Raw genomic sequence first — 15,536 nt, forward strand, 5'->3', positions numbered from 1 at the left:
TTCCAACATCATCTCATTGTGTTTTCTGTTCCCTGGTAACACCGACACATCTTTGAGTGATTCCTTTTGCATTTAAAAAAATGGAGAGAGAAAAACCCTCACATCATAACATCATGAAAGCGTGATGTTGTTTTCCCCTGGAGAAAAGCCTCTTTTCAAAATTCCTGTTAAAGTGAACGTAATTTCTTGCATGAGCAGGCCTTGTATAAGTGCTATTTTACATATCTTATTTCTGGAGGGGGAGGCAAAAGAAAAAAGTTGAAGGATTTCTAGCAGTGTAAATTACACTCATTGATTTAGTTCCTACTGGGCATTGATTGCTCTCCCTGCTGTGCTCAGAAGGTTTCCATGCCGGCAGGACTGTCCATCTCCCTGGTTGATGACTGGGCATTTGGGGAAAATGATGCTTCGGTATGACAGCTGTGCCTCCCCTTTGAATTTCTATATTAAACATGTTCCAATTTTATTGCACTCTGTGTGGGGTGGGGTGGGGTGGGGTGGGGGGAAGCATTAGTACTATATATGTATCTATTTAATATGCTTGGGGTTTCTGGGTTGCTTCTTTCCCATATTAGAAAGTAGAAGAGTAGCTCTAGAGACGAAAACAATCTACACTTCAGTTCCTCATTGATTGGGGAGAAGACCACGTATATCAGCAGTCTGGCCCAAAGGAAAGCTAAAGAGTGGGGGTGGGGGTGCTACACCAGAAAACTGCATGGTTGGGAATGGAATTGAGCTTTATGCACCACTAGCAAAATGCCCATTGCAGTGATAGGTTTTGTGTGTCCAAAGGGGGGATTTGGACATTGCAAGGACACCTAATGTATTCTGTGCAAAGGACCTCTTTGCGTATGTCTCCACGGAATCCACTGTACCAGGGCAAGATTCACTTTACCCCACAGAAGTGAATGGCAACTACACATTAATGCTGGAGAAAGTAAAGGGGACACCCAGTGTGTGTTTGTATGTAGGCTAACTGTGCTCCGAAGATGAGCCCCAGGAGGCTTCTGTTGCAATCATCTATCTAAAAGGGTTTTTGGGTGTGCATGTAGTGATGGTGTTGTTTTCAATATGCTGCTGCCACAAAAGTACCAGACCCTCCAAGTGCCCCTATTTTCCAGGGACAGTCCTGGATTTACAGAAGCCATCCCAGTTTCTGATTTAATCCCAGAATGTCCCACATTTCCTTAGTACAGTACATCCCTATTTTTGTTGGAGAAATGTTGGAGGGTGTGGAGTTATTGACCCCTGAGCCATCTAAAGGCATTCCCATCTAGGGAAGTTCTTAAATGCTTGATGTTATATTATGTTTTTATATATGTTGCAAGCCATCCTATTATGGAATAGGATGTCCCTATTTTCATTGGCGAAAAGTTGAAGGGTACACTGCTCCCCAGGGGTAAAAATCACAAAAATAGCCCCTAATGGGGCAGGATATTTGGTAGTCATTCTTGGTTCAGCCTTAACTTTTATTAGGAGGGAGCTATTGGAGGATACATCAATGAATTAAGAGTTAAAGTGTACCCCTGAACTGATGATACATAGACTTTGAGGACTGAGTCTTCGCCTATCTTCATAACTCCACCTCTCTATTTGTAAAGCCCCATCCTATGTTCTGCTTCTGGGTCACTAGCATGTAATGGAAAGTTGAGCTGCCTTCTGTAGAAAAAATATCAGCCTTATGCTCTGTGTTGCTCAGGAATTCTAAGAAACAGAAATATCAGTGCAACTTTGAAATCAGTAGTTGAAATCAGAGCAATTTTGAATGGTTTGGTCTGCCATCCTGATCCAAACTGATATTCAACTGTATCCAGACAGAGATGAAAACATGTTCCTTGGTTTCAGGAACCATCATGCAAACTTTGGTTAAATCAGCAGAGTTTTGAAAGGTTCAGTCCACCAACTTGATTCAAAATGGCATCCAGTTATATCTGAGGTTATACCAAAAAACGCCATTGACCTTGGTTATGATATCTTAAGAGGTGTCCAAATACATAGCAATCAGATAAATATATAGTGGATGTTGTTTAGGGGGGGGGGCTCCTTTCCCCTTCTCATAGGCAGTCATATCAGTGTGAAGGGATACAGAGAAAGGCAGAGGGAGAGAAGAGAAATATACCCATTGCTCTGGCCATAGGATGTATATTATAAAGATGGGAATGGGCCCAGATAGTTGGACCATTCTATAGACTGTCTCCAGTATATCAAATTATCCAGAAATGCAGTGGTGGACCCTATATAGAAAAAGATGGTGCTGAAGGCCTACTGAAACCACTGAAACACATCCATTGCATATAGTCCCATCGATGTCAACAGCTAGTCTGAGTTCCCACTTATGTAGGATGCCTCTTGGTTGGGGCATCAGTGGATGTCATTTGGCCTCATTAAACACTTTAAAATCCCCTTGATTTCAACTGGGATGTTAAGAAAGCACATAACTCTCTGTATTGCATGAAATGAGGAGCAAGAACTTTCCCTCGTGACTGGTTTGCATCTTGTCCATTTGTTGTGAAAGACCACAGACCATTGTTGCACCTGGCTTTGTGACCTCACAGACTGCACTTTATGTTATACCACTAGACCTGCTGCACAAGATACTTTGGGGAGAATGCAGCACATCCACCCCCCAAAAGGGAACAATTGGCTGGAACTGTAACAAGCTTTCATCTTTATCTTCATGTATATAATCAAAGAGGAAATGTCTATTCCAGAAAGACCATTCAGTTAATCTATATCAGGCATAGCCAATGTGGTGTCCTTCAGACATTGCTGAACCACAACTCCATCAGCCTCAGCAAGCATGACCAATGGACAGAGATGATAGGAGTTGTAGTCCAACAACATCTGGAGGGCACCACATATCGTTTTGCACTGAGCTGTGCAAGTCCCCTTCATTTGGATTCTCTTTCAAACCCGCATCTGCTGTAGCTCTTCCTGGACTTCCTCCACAATATTTCCTGTATGCTGGTGGAAGCCAACATGTGGCCTGAAAGACGTTGCTGGACTACAACTCCTACCAGCCCCAGGCCGTATGGCAAGTGGTCAGAGATGTTGGACATTGGAGTCTAACTCCAGCAACAACTGCAAGGTCACAAGTTTCCACACCCCTAGCTTACACAGCACACCTTTCTTTCTGTCTCATTGTGGCTTGCTATTTATTTGAGGGTGGATGACTGCCCTCATCTATTTATGAACTGGTTAACTTACCACGGTGCATGTGTGACCACTTTGTAAACCCATCATCCTACCAAGGGGTAAGGAGAAATTTCCCCTTCCAGGCTCTTTTCCTAGTTTTCATATCAAGTAAAGAAGAATGGTAAGATGGTTATAGCCAGGTGGTAGAGTACATGCTTTGCATGCAAAAGGTCCTAGGTTCACTCCTTATCATCACTAGGTAGAGCTGGGACATACCCCTGCCTGAAATCCTGCAGAGTTGCTGTTGGCTAGGATAGACCATCATGATTTGCTTCAGGTCTGGGGAACTTGTGGCCATCCAGATATTATTGGACACCCAACTCCATCAGGAGATTCAGTGGTCAGGGATTGTGAGAGCTGTAGTCCAACAATATCTGGAGAATTACAGACTCCTCATCCCTGACCTAGGTGGACCAATGGTAGCATGAAAAAACCATCAAGTCAGACCATTGGTGCATCTAGGTCAGCACTGTCAACATTGACTGTCGGCAATGCTGCAAGGTTCCAGACATGGGACATTCCCAGTCCTACCTGGAGATGCCAAAGATTGAACCTGGGATTTTCTGTATGTAAAGCAGATGTTCTAGCCACGCTTACCAATAGTCTGACTCATGTAAGTCAACTTTCCACGTTCCTAAATTTTCTCCCAAGTTGTCGTGACAATCCCAGTGACCAATTTCCCAAGTGGTTACATGCACACTGTGGGGAATGTACCATTTCATAAACAGTCAACTGCCTGGGCTGAGTAAGTACCTGGATTCTAGCCAAGAGAGTAGCTAAATCCTTCATGCTCAATTTAGACAGAGGCCTTTGTTAATATGGGTGGAGAAAAGTCAGTTATATTATTAACTTGTCTCAGATAAGACTCTTTTTGGGGGTGGGGTGGGGGTGGGAAACAACATATATTCCAATTCATAAAAAAATATATTTTCAAAGCTGGATTATATTTCTCCCTTTTGCCCCTGTTCCCTGGCTCTTCCCCCACAAAAACCTTGGAACGATAGAGAAAAATTATTTTTTAAAGTATTGATAATTTATGTTTAATATAAAGGATGACTTAATGGAATCACCAAAGGTCACTTATCCCATCGGCATGTCATGCTCCTTCTTTGTGATCCCATCCATGCTCCTTACCCACCGCACACATAGCCCACTGCTAAGTAAATGCATTGTACAGAACGGAGGGGATGAGCAGTAGGTGACGTGACCTTGGAGGGCGGAAGCCCAAAGTCACTGCCGCTACCACCAAATGAAAACGTCTCCCTGGAAACTGCTGCCATCAGATGGCAAGCTCATTCCTTGACTTTCATTTAAAAGAAGCCTTTTTTTTACATACGTGTGTTTGTACACGGTCGAAAATGTACATCCTTAGACCCTCGTGTTTATGTGTACATCCACAAATGCACATCTCTCTCTCACGTATAAATATATTGTATGTTTGAGCTGTAAATAATTCTCGGTCATGTGTCTTCTGTCTTCTCATAGTATCATATCCTCAGTGTTATGTTTAACGACGCCATTTATTGATTGATAAAACCTGTGTGTAGAGCTGTATCCTCCTGACATAGTTTATGTAGACCCCTCTTCTCAAATAAAGTACAAAAACAAACCATCAGCATTGTGGCCTTCTCTTTGTCTGCTTTTACTTTTAAAAAAGTATTTCAAATTTTATTTTTGCAGCAGGGAAAGGAAGAAAGGAACACCATCAACTGGCCTCAGCAGTAAGAATAATCCATCATACCTGACTTAAACATCTCAAGTGATATAGGAAGTCCATATGTCCAAATAAGTATCCAAATGAGCTATACATTCAGTGGTAGAAATGGCAGTGAGACCTTCAGACCACAGAGTAGATGGGGGTATTTAGCTGAATGTTTGCTTCTCATCCATCAGCTCTGTTTGGGCAAATACAATGCTAGGAAATGGTACCTTTAAGTGTGTGGGAGGCAGGGGTGGTGTCCAGGGTTTTCTGTAAAGAAATCCTCCCCCCCCCTTCACTACATTTCCAAGCAGCAAATGAGGGTTAGCTTATTTTGTTGATTTTCAGGAGTGAAGTGATTTTTGTTTGTTTGTTTGTTTGTTTGTTTCACTTTGGAAGACAGTGGCGGCTTCCTCTTCATCCTTTCCTTTCCCTTTTCTAGGAAACAATATAGAAGATCCTTCTCCACTAAAATCATTCCATCATATTGAAATCGCCCTTCCCAATCATCAAACATTTAGCATCACATACTTTGGGTCTAGTCTTACCCTACATGCAACAGGGAAAAAATGACCTTCTCATCTAACACTATGCAGATTTACACACTGTTGTCATAATTTGCTGTAGGAAAAAATGTCAGATATGAAGCTGCTGTAATAACATGTCATTTTGTTAAGGGTGGGACTGCATGTTGTTGTTGACAAGGGACTTACACCAAAAGCAGCATCAATATGTCACGTCTTTCACATTCCCCTCCCCACACGAAAGTGTAAGGATACTTACCAGTGTTATCACATTCTCATATTTGGTTGTTCCCTTAGCAACAGCAGAATGAGGTGGAACGATGGCAAAAAAATGCATCACTGAATTATGTCATCACATATTTCCAGAGAGGGGGAAGAGGACCAATTGATGTGGGGACAGAATTTTGGCTTAACTGGAAGTTCTCCACCTCCCACGGCAGTTCCTCACCTTAGTTTCCCACTTTGATCTGAACTCCCTTCTCCAGCCGCTAGAGGAGCACTTGATTTGCTGTGAGAAAGATGAATGTGTTTGGATGAAGTAATTCCTTGTAACTTTTGATTTAAATCTGTTTCAAGAATGAGAGCCAAGGACTGCTTCTTTTGAAGCTCTTTCCCAGAGTCTGAACTGTTACTAATAGCAGCAGAGGGTTGCTGTGATTTCGAATGTGATGAGCCTTGCATAGGGACAGGAAAGACAGAACAAGTGTAGGCAATGAACTCCCGGAGAGACTGTGGGCCATTGGTTTGGAAATCCTATCCTATCTACCTGATCACTCAGTGGGAGGTTTCAGTGTTCTCCTTTATGCTGCATATCCTCAGGGCTTCAGTACTTCAAAGAGGAAGGAGCTGGTCCCCTGTGGGGTGCTGAAGGTAACTCTGATGATGATAAGTACTAAGCCTTAAATAACAAGGCTGCTGTTATGCATTGCATCGCTCTAAGGAGCATTCGGTGGTTTTCCTATGCTATCGTTAGTGCAGTACCTAATTTACTGCTCCAAATTCTGTGCAGCTGGAAGAGGGCAACTAATCATAGAATCATAGAATAATCATAGAGTTGGAAGAGACCACAAGGGCTATCGAGTCCAACCCCCTGCCAAGCAGGAAACACCATCAGAGCACTCCTGACATATGGTTGTCAAGCCTCTGCTTAAAGACCTCCAAAGAAGGAGACTCCACCACACTCCTTGGCAGCAAATTCCATTGTCGAACAGCTCTTACTGTCAGGAAGTTCTTCCTAATGTTTAGGTGGAATCTTCTTTCTTGTAGTTTGGATCCATTGCTCCATGTCCGCTTCTCTGGAGCAGCAGAAAACAACCTTTCTCCCTCCTCTATATGACATCCTTTTATATATTTGAACATGGCTATCATATCACCCCTTAACCTCCTCTTCTCCAGGCTAAACATGCACAGCTCCCTTAGCCGGTCCTCATAAGGCATCGTTTTCAGGCCTTTGACCATTTTGGTTGCCCTCCTCTGGACACGTTCCAGTTTGTCAGTGTCCTTCTTGAACTGTGGTGCCCAGAACTGGACACAGTACTCCAGGTGAGGTCTGACCAGAGCAGAATACAGTGGCACTATTACTTCCCTTGATCTAGATCAGTGTTTCCCAAACTTTTTTGGGCAACGGCACACCTGTTTACTGAAAAAAAATCTCACGGCACACCACCATTAAAGCCCCGCCCCGTGACGTCAGCGCGCAGCGTCACGCCGGGAGGGACGCACGAAAGTGAAAGTTTTTTCCCTCCCCCTTGCCGGGGAACCTCCAAGCTTTGGGGGTGGGAGGAGGCAGCAGAGCGAGGGACTGAGGGACGGCGGCAACTGAGGCGGCGGCGGCTGTTGTGGTGGTGGCGGCGATAGCGGGCGGAGGAGGGGGCGGCGGCGGGGCTTGAGGAGCCGTCGCCGGGAGTTGCTGCTGCTGTTGTTGCTGCTGCTGCCCGGACATGCCGGCCTCCTCCTCCTCCGCTGTCTCGCGCTCCTCCCTTTTGCACGCGCTGCCCCGCCGCTCGGCACCACCACCGCGGAGCCGCCCCCGGCTCGACGCGGATCCTCGCCGCCGCCGCCTCTCACCGCCCGACTCGCCCGCCTCCCTCCCACGGCACACCAGCCAATGTCTGACGGCACAGTAGTGTGCCGCGGAACACCGGTTGGGAAACACTGATCTAGATGCTATACTCCTATTGATGCAGCCCAGAATTGCATTGGCTTTTTTAGCTGCCGCGTCACACTGTTGGCTCATGTCAAGTTTGTGGACTCCAGGTCTGTGGCAGCAAGATGAAGCTTGAGACCTGTGCATAAGAAGAGAAAGCAAGGAAGCCTTCAAGATAACCCCATGTCTCTGAACCAATGATTCATTCATTGTGTATACTTATTTGAAAATGTTTATATTCCAACCTTCTTTGAAAGTCAGGAAAACTCTTTTAATAGACACCGCATATTCATATATAATGAATTCATTTGCCAAATCAAGAGCACATCATGTCAAACTCCTGCAGGATATCAAAAGTTTCTAGAAGCAAAACATTGCTTTCTGGAGAGGCACGCAAGCCTGGCACAGGAGGAGTCAAAGTGGTTACCTCCAAAAGTGGTTGGATTATAATGCTCAACAGGCCTTGCTAGCTGAGGGGAGTTGTAGTCCAACGTCACCCAGAAGATGTGACATTGGTCATCTCTTATCCAAAAAGGGAATTTCAAAGACTCAGAGCCAGGCATGGTAAAAGGTCCCTCTCTGTTTCCAGATGATGCTCCCGTCAACCCACTGATTACCTGACTGAGGTACACGATGTTCCTAGGTCATATGGGGTTCCTGGTCAGCTGCACAATGCACCCAATGTTCTTGGGTCATATAAGGTTCCTGTAACTCAGCCGATTACCTAGCTGAGGCACATGAAGTTCCTGTAGTCACATACTGTTGCAATGTACACACTACCATGCAAAGCAGCGCTGACATACTTGGGTTGTTTTGTTGACCTTGCTATTATATTATATTCTGAGCTGGATGTCTGTCATTGAAATCTCAGATGGTGGAGCATTTGATAACCTTTTCAAGGTCCATAAATCCCTTTACTGATTAGCCTTCAGAATTCAGCCTTCTATTCCATCCGTGGAGGCAGAGGGACAGAGATGGTGGTCTAGCAATAATGCCTTAGGCACTGGTGACCCCATGAGACCAGAGTATGAGATGAGGCCAAATGCGTGTTTTATTTGGGTAAATGCAACCCCAAAGAGGTCTAGGAGGGGAACAGGCTGAAGATCTTTGTCATCACTGCTAGCCAGTTAATTAAGCCCAAGTAATTACTAGTTCCGGGGAACGCGGGTGGCGCTGTGGGTAAAAGCCTCAGTGCCTAGGGCTTGCTGATCGAAAGGTCGGCGGTTCGAATCCCCGTGGCGGGGTGCGCTCCCGTTGTTCGGTCCCAGCGCCTGCCAACCTAGCAGTTCGAAAGCGCTCCTGGGTGCAAGTAGATAAATAGGTACCACTTACTAGCAGGAAGGTAAACGGCGTTTCCGTGTGCGGCTCTGGCTCGCCAGAGCAGCGATGTCACGCTGGCCACGTGACCCGGAAGTGTCTCCAGACAGCGCTGGCCCCCGGCCTATAGAGTGAGATGGGCGCACAACCCTAGAGTCTGGCAAGACTGGCCCGTACAGGCAGGGGTACCTTTACCTTTACTTAATTACTAGTTCCAATAACCTAACCTTGGATCCTTCTTCTTGTTGTTATTAAACATGTTGCAACCATAGGGCACCAAGAGATTTTGCTGTAATCCTTGAAATGCAGTTGGTGTTTGGGGTGGTTTGGAGAGACAAATCATTGCCATCCAAAAAAGAAGTGTTAATGAAATTATAGGGAAACAATAAAACTTGTTAAACTGAAACCATTACTGAGATCAGCCTATAAGTTCCAGAGATTTCAACAAGGTATGCTGACTAGTCATAAAAATAATGTAAGAGAGGTGATAATTTTCTTTCATGGGCGTGCTTGCTGCAATCAGGAATGTGTGGAAGGATGCTCTGCTTTTATGATGATGCTATAGATCATGGGAAAGGCCGTAGCTTGGTGGTGGAACATCTGGGATTGAAGGACCCAGGTTCAATCCCTAGCACCTCCAAGTAGGGCTGGGAATGTGCCCAGTCTCAAACCCTGGAGCTGTTGCTAGTCAGGGTAGACTTATTTTGTTTTGTTTTGTTTTGTTTTGTTTTGTTTTGTTTTGTTTTGTTTTGTTTTGTTTTGTTTTGTTTTGTTTTGTTTGTTTGTTTGTTTGTTCATACCCAATTATTTCCCCTGACAATGACTCAAGGCAGCTTACAGATAAAAATAGGAACAGCTAAAAATGCAGGGCAGCGGCAGGGGGTGAGGGGGAAAATAATAAAAAAAACAATCAAGCAATATTGAGTTTGGCCCACCTTGGGATGAGTACACACCACACTTTTAAAGCACATTTAAAGCAAATGCCCCCGATGAATTGTGGGTATCCAGCCTTGGTATACAGCAGCTTCCTATGACATCACAAGCAAATAAATAAACACAGCACCAAGTAAATAGCTATATGCAACCAACATGGCTAAAGTTACTTCCTCAGTTGAGTTGTTTGTTTGTGTGTTTAGTTTTTGCTAGCCTTGTCCAGTGCTTTGAACACCACACTGACCCAGAAGCTTAGCAGGTAATGTTTTCTCCAAGGCTATATCTCTGTTTCACAAAGGGCTTCATGCGATAGATACTCTCTATGTTAAGCTATAGTTAAAGGAGCAGGGACAGTGTGTGGTTATTGGATGTGTGACAGGGCTGGCCCAAGACATTTTGCTGCCTGAGGCAGAGAAGCCAAAGTCGATGCCTCCTCCCACCTCTCTCAAGTCAAGGTGCATAGTAGACAAAGCCAGCCAATTTATTTTGGCACTTTAGGCTGACTGTCCCACAGGCGCCTCTTTGACAATTCACCAGCTCAGACACTGAAAATTTTGAGAGTGAATTGAAAAATATGCCCAACTGGGTGGGAGGCAAGTAACATACAGCCAGCAGTCAGGATCAAGGCAGGCTCACCCAATGAACTTGGCACTTGAGAGGGAGGTAACCTGCCAGCTTTTCCACCTCCTCTTGGCTATAAACATAAATAAAGATTGGGCCCTAGTTATCCTACACACATGTCTCAACACGGGGGCTGGTGCCTATTTTCACTGACAGAGTGGAAGGCAGGGAGCCCAAACAATAGGTGGAGTCAGAGCCACAACCCTTCCACAGTCATGTCATTTTCCCCAGGCCAAACCTCCTTTGCATCCTCCTTTAGTGTTTTTGGGTGTAGGAACCAACCTACTGTACCAAGGTGAAAAGGATGAAATCCTACTATTCTGTCGAGAGCAGAGGTGCATTTTTGATTCAGGAAAAGGCAAAGAGCACACTAGGGCTTCAGATTTTATGTGCAAGCAGGATGAGAGAACAAGGAACATGGGGCAAAGCAAAACCAAAAGGCAGACAGTATAAATCCAGCATAAATTTCCAGTTTCTGAGAATCCCTCAGAACAGCAACAGACAGACTCATGCAGTGGTCAGTACCTAGCACATTCCATGGTCTCGGTATACACTGAGGTTTAGGAAATGAGGCTCTTTGGAAAAGTTTCCCCATCCCTGCCTTAAGCTATAAAATAAGTAAACAGATTGAAAGAGCCAGACCTTGTGCACAAGCTTATGATGAAAGAAGCCAGATGTAGTGGAAATGCGGAAGACAATTGTATTTCGAGGAGTTAGGTGGCATGTCCCTTTCCCTTTAACATCCCCAGTTGGATTCTTGTGTTTTACACATCTGTCAGGAGTTTCTTCTGTTGCAAGTGCTGGCTGGATGCCGGCTGCAGGTAGTGGGAGACACTCAGCCGCTCTGTATTAATCATGAGTAATGTCAGGTGCACTTGATTACATCAAGGCAGGCTATAAAAGCCATAAGTGGGAGAGGCCCGGTGAGCTTCTGCCCAGATCAAAGGACCTGATCCTGGGAGACTGATGGTTGGGGTCTTTCTCCTGCTGCTCTACCTGGGGCTCCAGGCAGCTGATTGGGTGGCCCCTGTTGGGTATGTTTTATGTTATGCTTTGTATGTTTGTTTGTGAAGATCAAACCTATCCATTCTGAAGGAAATCAGCCCTGAGTGCTCACTGGAAGTACAGATCCTGAAGCTGAAACTCCAATACATTGGCCACCTCATGAGAAGAGAAGACTCCCTGGAAAAGACCCCGATGTTGGGAAAGATGGAGGGCACAAGGAGAAGGGGACGACAGAGGGCGAGATGGTTGGACAGTGTTCTCAAAGCTACCAGCCTGTGTTTGGCTAAACTGCGGGAGGCATTGGAAGACAGAAGTGCCTGGCGTGCTCTGGTCCATGGGGTCACGAAGAGTCGGACACGACTAAACAACAACAACAACAAAAACCATTTGGGTTCCCCTTCCACCTCCTCATTCCTTTTGTCCTGATATTTTTGGAAAGAACTGCTGCATTTGGCAGCACACCAGATACATGGGAGAAAAGCAAGGTAAGATAAAGATAAATGCTAGAACCTCAACAGCAAGTTCTTCATGAATGTCAACTGGAACTCTGTCAGGAGGCCACCCATTCAAGAGAAAGAGAAAAGTTGCTATCAGGAAACGGAGGATGTAGTTTGGATGTACGAAGGAGGAGGCCAACAGGAAGAGACATCAAGAAAGAAGAGATGGTGAGGGGAAAGAGTATGAAGACCTTTGAAAGGCCCCATGGGTTGCTAGAGGTCACTGGTTATTTTTAAGAGGTCACGCGGGAGATTGGAGACATGCTATTTCCCCTGAAAGCTCTAGCCTCTCTCTTTCGATCCTGACTCCTGTCGTGAAGGAACATGCATGCCCTTTATCATTGCTTGGAAATCAAGGGAGATGCTTTGGAATTCAATTAGCCAAACAGTTGCCACAGCAACAGCAGCAACAAACATGCAGACTTAAATGATTTATACCAGCAGAAACCACTTCAAATAGGAATAAATTTAATACAGCAACTGGGAATGAAATGTTTTGTGCAATAAGAAAATTGTATTTCTCTCTCCCTACCCCGCACCTCACTCTCTCGCTCTTCCCCAGCGATAGACCTCAAGGTTCTAATGCAATATAGATGAAAGGAGAAAAATAGATATTTGCGCAGAGGTAGAATACATTGTGCTTTAGGTACAATGCCAACACAGAGGTTTTGATGTAAAATGAATGTGGGCACTGCAAAAAATAGTTTTGGGATTTGGTCCACCTGGTGGCTGAAAATGGAGCTGAGTATAGGAATGGACGAAGGGACATGGGTGGTGCTGTGGGTTAAACCACAGAGCCTAGGACTTGCCGATCAGAAGGTCGGCGGTTTGAATCCCTGCGATGGGGTGAGCTCCCGTTGCTCAGTCCCTGCTCCTGCCAATCTAGCAGTTCAAAAACATGCCAGTGCAAGTAGATAAATAGATACCGCTCCAGCGGGAAGGTAAACGGCATTTCCGTGCGCTGCTCTGGTTTGCCAGAAGTGGCTTAGTCATGCTGGCCACATGACCCGGAAGCTGTACGCTGGCTCCCTCGGCCAATAAAGCGAGATGAGCGCCACAACCCCAGAGTCAGCCATGACTGAACCTAATGGTCAGGGGTCCCTTTACCTTTACCTATTGGAATGAACACTTCTTCAATGCCTGCTTCCTTTGGCATATCCTCCAGATGTGAAATTCTATTAAACCCAGGCCACTGTACCAGGAGAAATAATTGTGGTGATGCATGTTACAGGTACCTGATCAAAGTAACCTTAGCCTGTAACGATATTCATGGAGGGCAAAACTAGCAATGGCTGCTACCCATTGCTATCCATAGTTGGAGGTGCCATGCCTCTGAATACCAGTTACAGAGATACGTAAGTGAGCAAAGCTTACTGTTGCGAGAACAGAATGCTGGACTAGATACAGCAGGCTCATCTTAAGTCCTTTTGGGAAAGGGTTAAGCTGTCCTCGTGTACCTGTTTTCAGCAGTTCACAGCTTGCCCAGCCTATTTTTTATTTTTATTTTTTGGCTTTAAAGAGCCATGGAGGAAAGAAAACACAGCACTACATGTAACGTGTCATTTGAGCCTTAATGTAGATGTGAAAAGTGGAGAGCTTTCTCATTTGGGGAAAGAAAATTAGTGACTATGAAAATGGCTTGCAAACATTCAGGCTCCTCTGAGAACTTTGCTTTGATTGTAACTGTTCAGCTCACCTGAGCTCATTTCATTACTTCTTTCATATTGTTACTTTGGATTCATTTCATTTACTCCTCCTCAATTGTTTCTGCCTCTGCTTAGTTTCAGCTTAAAATAAAATAAAAAGGTAAGTGGAGAGAAAGCAATCCAAGAATATTTCACATAACCCACCGTTGACCAAATCGAGCCACGTCCCTTGTGACTAAGAATATGCTGTCAGCGGCAATTGGCAGCACAAACACAATTTCCACTGTTTCTTATCTTACAATGTCATAATGGAGGCTTTGCTTATTACTTATATAGCTGGGATACAGAGCTGGTGGCCTTCCAGATGTTGTTGGACTCAAACTCCTATCAGTTGCAGCCAGCATAGACAATGGTCAGGGATTATGGGAGCTGTCGTCCAGCAATATCAGGAGGGCTCCAGGTTTCCCATCCATGACTTCAGATGGATGCAATACGCCCAGTTCTGGGTACTGTGCTTTAAGAAGGGGGAAAACAGATTGGAACTTCTTTACAGGAGGGCAACAGATGCTCAGTGTCATGAAAAACCGAGATAACTGAAACTGATATAACCATCCACCCCAACACAATCAGCAGGCGCAGCAGTAAGGAAAGGACTTGCTCAGTGATGGAAGGTGATGGTTTGCGTGCATAAACTTCACTGCAGTGGCACCCCATTTGTGGAATGCTCTCCCCAGGGAAGTTTGCCTGGTGCCTTCATTATATATTTTTGGGCAGCAGGCAAAATAATATTTATTTATTATTTATTATTTATTTATTTATTTATTTATTTATTTATTTATTTATTTATTTATTTATTTATTTCCTTCCCACCCATCTGGCAGCTCCCAACAGAATATTAAAAACATGATAAAACATCAAACATTAAAAATTTCTCTAAACAGGGTTGCCTTCAGATGTCTTCTAAAAGTCAGACAGTTGTTTATTTCCTTGACATCTGGTGGGAGGGAGTTCCACAGGGCAGGCACCACTACCGAGAAGGCCCTGTGCCTGGTTCCCTGTAACCTCACATCTCGCAGTGAGGGAACTGCCAGAAGGCCCTCAGAGCTCCTCTTCAGACATCCTCTTCAACCAGACCTTTGGTTGATTAATATTCTACAGCATTTAAATGTGTCTGTGGGAAGGGGGGGGGGTATTGTTTTGCTGCTTTATTTCTAATTATTTACCTGTTCTTATTCTGTGAACCACCCTGAGAGCTTATGATGGGCACTGTATAAATCTAATAAATAAACAATTAAATTAAATAATTAAATTAAATTAAAATACCTGCTCCACCTGGTCCCTCTGTTCTCCTCCTCTCTGTTTGCATGTTTGAGATGTCAAGCTCACCAATGGAAAGCTGAGTCTTGCTACAGAAATCAGACACTACCTGCCCTTTCTGGCATGCCTTCCATGGTTTTGTTGTCTGTTCCAGTGGCCAGGCCGTTGTTGGTTTTGACTCACGCCTTGCGAACCGACAGCACGTGGGTAATAAGCCAACAGATCCTGTTAATGAAATCATTTTTATGTAGGCAGGAAGTAAGCTCAATTGCCTGGAGAGTACTAGACTTGACAAGTGTAAATACATCCCCAAATAAGTCCGCTTGACACGTTGCCAAATTTGCTCAGCCGGAGATGCCACTTTAGCGCTTGAAGGGCCCCCGTAGGAGGAGAAGCAGGGAAACGTCAAAAAAAGGTCAATGGGCAAAAGATGGAGCTCAATCAAACTATTATGCAAACAAGCCCAGGTCTCTGAATGTGAGGCAGTGTTGTTGCCACTGGAGGTGAAGCACTGCAGACTTGAACGCTTGGCATTGCGACACTAGAGGAAAGTGCTTACAAGTTCTGCCCCTAGGTGCTCACTGACAATAAAGAGGCAGGCTCTGGATCTACCATATCTGGAGTTATTGGAGGAGG

The sequence above is a fragment of the Podarcis muralis genome, chromosome 14 (genome assembly GCF_964188315.1).
Source record: "Podarcis muralis chromosome 14, rPodMur119.hap1.1, whole genome shotgun sequence".
In the NCBI taxonomy this organism is placed as follows: domain Eukaryota; kingdom Metazoa; phylum Chordata; class Lepidosauria; order Squamata; family Lacertidae; genus Podarcis; species Podarcis muralis.